Source organism: Schistocerca americana, chromosome 1 (genome assembly GCF_021461395.2).
Source record: "Schistocerca americana isolate TAMUIC-IGC-003095 chromosome 1, iqSchAmer2.1, whole genome shotgun sequence".
In the NCBI taxonomy this organism is placed as follows: Eukaryota; Metazoa; Arthropoda; class Insecta; order Orthoptera; family Acrididae; genus Schistocerca; species Schistocerca americana.
Genome location: NC_060119.1, coordinates 432,014,515 through 432,019,366, shown reverse-complemented (window position 1 = coordinate 432,019,366; position 4,852 = coordinate 432,014,515).

Here is a 4,852-nt window from a genome sequence, read left to right as displayed (position 1 = left end):
CCTCCCGTGTTCCCTCTGTCTGTGTCTTACTGTTGTGCGTCTTGTTCTAATAAAGTTAAGTAGAGTTAGGCAATCACTCTCTTTCTGCACTCTCTCTCTCCACAGCGCTCCCGTGCAGTCGGGTGGAGTACCACTCGCGTCATCGCTCGGAGTCAGAACACTCTTAAGGACCCCATACACATTCAGACGAGCCTGGCCTCCGATCCTTCCCCTCTCCCCCCCCCCCCCCCCTCCCGCCCCGCTATACCCACTGGGAATACCCGTACTCAAGCCCCGTATGTGGGCGATGGGTAGGTCTGGCCCTAACTGATCGCCTATATACAGGCGATGTGATCACAACCTGGTCCCTCGACGACTGTCAGCCCCCACCCTTTCCCCTCTGGGTAAGCCTCTGGCTAGTGATCTGACTCTCCAGTGAGTGGATTTGCCCCTACCCATCCCCCTTTATGTGGGTAACGGGCTTATTGACGGATTCCCTGCTGAGTGAGTCTGCTTCTAGCTACTCACCTGTGTGTGGCGATGGGCTCATGGTTGGGTCCGGAGCTAGCCCTGACCACCCCACAATTCGTCGGTGCAGACAGGTAAGATCGACCGAGCAGTCACCGTTGTCCACGCACAGTCAGACAGGTCAGCGAGCAGGTCGGCGGGTGAGTCAGCACACCGGACAGGCTGTGAATGCGTGTCTTCAGCACCATGAGGTGCGACATATTGCTATGTAGACTTCCTCCGAAACGTTTTTTGACGGACTGGGATTGTTTCTCTGTTTTGGTATACATATACTATCGTGCTAAAGAAGCGTCACCGACCTCGCTTTTATCCACAAATCAGTTAAAATAGTCATTTCTTCTACACCAGCAATGCATGCCTTGTAGCATTCTAGAAACTTTCAAAAGTCTCTCAGATCTGACCACTGAATTGGAAAACGAGCACCGAGGACAGTCACTACTCGTCTCGAACAGGTTTATAGTATATCCTCCATAAACAAAATTGGATGACACCGTGAAATTGAAAGTAATAACGACACACACAGAAACAGCACAGGTATCTACGGGAAAAAATTAAATTTATTCGCTTATACCGGGTAATTCCGTTACGATGATACAAGTTTTTAGGGATGATAGAGAAGGCTTCACTTTGAAGTAAGGGAAACGATTGACTCGAAAGTTATAAGTTAAAGTCGTTCTCATACATCTGACTGGAATACATGTACTGGTATTGTTGTTGCTAAGAGTCTACGATAGGCAGCTTCAGAGGCGGTAGTATAGACCAAAACGAAATAGAAGTGTCTGGTAAATATGCACTCTAAAATTAATACTTAAAGAGTTTTATACACTTGTTCATCTTCACTACTAAGAAACACATCCTTACTACTGAATTTTGATATTCTCGGTACGTTCTCCAGCTCTTATGTTCTGGTACAGGATCGTTTCCCTTTCTTCCATTTTAACTTTGCTGCCGGGTGCCCTACAGTAAGTTAACTTCAGGAGACCAACAAGCGGTAATCTGTTTATGAATGGTGTAAACCTGTGTTCTGACTGTTATCTCATTTTAATTGTTTCTGTAAATTTCATAACTGCGACATAGATAGTAGTATGTTCCATCTATGATCATAAAATTTTTGGGACTTCAGACTACAAATTTCGCTTAGCGATGACCGTCTTCAGGCCTGTTCTAAAGCATGTCTTAATATAATGAAGCCAGAGTGACATCGTCAAAAAATTCACACAAAATGAGATTATCTTCGCCAAACATATGTATGTATATTTAAAATATGAGTATTTTACTTATGCACTACGATGCTGAGTTGATTTTGTGTGTACTTTCTGACTATGACGTTACGGCTGCATTATACTAGGACGTTTTTTAAAGCAGATCTGAATATGATTATCGCTGATCGAGTCCGATAATCTAAGGATCAAACAAATTTGTGATCGTAGACAGAAATAAAGAAATTTATTCGAATGTTTCTGTATAGTGTTCTCTTAGGCAGAGACTGAGGAAAGTGAGAAATCGCCTAAGATCCATTCTCAGGATAATGATCGTTAACGCACCTTGTGGAATTGATCTGAGTTTTGCTCCCCTCCCGTTTTCTCAGTCAAGTGCGCTGTGTGTTAAGCAATACGATCAAGTCTACTTGCTCCTTGAACCAGACATGTGATCCATTAAAAAACTCGTATTTTCACTGAAATTTCCAAGAGCATGAATATCACTTTCGTTAGATACAACGTTAGCCACACAGTGGCTATTTAAGAAACAGAATAATAGCATAACACAAGTACTGCCAATGTGGCTTGCTCGTGTTCATTACGACTTTCTCTTTGGTCTACTAGACTTAGTCACATTATCATCCAACCAAAAAGTGTCTGCAGCACCTATCTTTCCAGGCGAAGTTTACCAGACAATTGTAACTAAGGTGTAACTACGAATTCACTCATTTTCGTCATGGGTAAATGAAGTCTTTAACTCCATGAACCGAGCCAATGACTAAAACAGAAAATTCTTGTCTTTGGTGAAAATGTCGTGAAAACTGAAGACATCGGATAAACCGATGATGTATGTGATGTGTGTCTAGGACAAACGTACGAGAAGTTTAACCGAAACCAAACTATACAAATAAAATACGTAGTTATTTACACGTAAATGCTAGTGAAACTTACCGAACGACTAGTATTCAGAATTTTTTACGGCCAGTAGAGAGTCAACCTGTCTCTCGAGTCTTGGCAGATCCACTGTCATCAGCGCACACAATATCTGAAACTAGTTCAAAAAATGGTTCAATGGCTCTCAGCACTATGGGACTTAACATCTGTGGTCATCAGTCCCCTAGAACTTAGAACTACTTAAACCTAACTAACCTAAGGACATCACACACATCCATGCCCGAGGCAGGATTCGAACCTGCGACCGTAGCAGTCGCGCGGTTCCGGATTGCGCTCCTAGAACCGCTAGACCACCGCGGCCGGCTCTGAAACTAGTCTGGTCACTGAAGAGATCGGGCCAAAAGGTGCATCTTTACCCATTAGTCCGCAGTAGCACAATCGCCAAACACGGCCGACAAGAGAAGCGAGTAGAGACTACACCACTGATACATCCAAATAGTCAGCACCGACGCAGGTTCCGAGATGCCCTGGACTAACCATTGTCGAGCCTTGGTTACCCCAGTTTCTCAACAAGTACCCACGGTAGATTTATCTAATCGCTTTTTACGACTCTCCGCAGAGGACACATACCACCTTTGCGCCGCCTCCCTACTGCCCATTACCCTCAAATGTGGACTGATGTAATTCACGTGGACATAAAGCTTCATATGATCTGCCCAAGACTTCATTACGCCATGAAGGTTCGTTGAATTCGTGTGAATCCCATCACTTAGATAGTAGATAATACTAGACAGTCCACGGACAACTTAGACGGCAAACACCACATAAAATGCCCAGGGAGTTTGTCGTTGCCCAGAACGGATAATTGATACCAATAATCTCACAATGCAATGTACAGGAGGAGGAATGGTCGTCATTCAGCATATGATGATCGTCCGAAGCAAAAATATCTAGTAAAAGTGGGCTGTAAATGCATATCGTAAAAGCTACGGGTATTACTTCGTCTTTAATATTGTGGAACTAGTCTCTTCTACTGCAAACTCTTTGCTTTCCATATCTTCGGTAGAGATAGTATGGACCAAACCAAGAAAACAAGACCACTTAACATGGCCTCTGAAAGGCATACCTTAAGAGCTATGAGCTTTTCGAGCCCAAGTTTAATAGACAATCTTTTATTCTTTTGCTCCATAGTACCACTTCTCAGAATTAGAAAACAATGAGGAGTTTGTTTTCACAGTATCGAAAATGAGAGGTGCTCATAGATCTTAAGGTATGCATTTTAGAGCCCATGTTTACTACACATTTTTGTTTCGATTGTTGGTTCTAACCTATTCCTGAGTACTGACCAGTCCTTCGTGGACATCTCCATAAATGGTTTGACAATTCAGATATTGAAGACTCAGTGGTTACTCCAGGAATACACTACGTCTAAATCTTCCCCAACAGTTCAGCGAACGTTTCTGCATATGAATTTTTTGAGCAGATAGGTGGCTCTTGTACAGCAAAGTCCAGTAGCCTGTGGAGGACTGCGATCGGCGGTCTGATAACAGCAGTCTGAGATGCAGCTTTTCTCACAGTTAAAAATATAGCAACATAGTTTAGCGCGTACTACCAGCGTATTATAACAATGGGACTCGACAGTGTACACGACTACAGTCCGCATCTGATTGAAACGGTGTTTCAAGCACTTTTATAGGTTTATCAAGATTCTGGAAAAATCTGTGTATTACTTTGTTTCCCTACAAAATGACTTTACTCTTGCGTTATCTTTACAGCTGCCCTATGAGTAATAGGGTGTCTCTGTATAGTCTTCATACTTTTGAACGTAAGTGAAAACACGCAAACCTTCTTTCGAAACTAAAAATTCCAAGGAATATTTTTACTGTTTTTCAACTCGTGATTAGAATTTTCTTTTTTAATTATTACACCTGATTCGATCAAATCACCTGTGAATGCAGCATGGGACGGAATGAAATGTTTGTTTTTAGTTTTAACAAAGAAGCAAATACATCAGATGTCATTAACTGACTATAGAAACGTAGCAAAAGCATAACTGACTTGCTATATAGACGAAATGTGCCGCTAACAGAATATTATCTCTTGATAATAATTCGCAGGGATCTACAGAAGTAACTTTTGCGGGTTGTTATAAGTTGGTCGTGAAAGACACTAAACACAATATTTGGTATTGCTAATCATCACATGTCTGCTAAAAAAAATTCAAGGCACCATGGATTCGAGTTCATGTATTA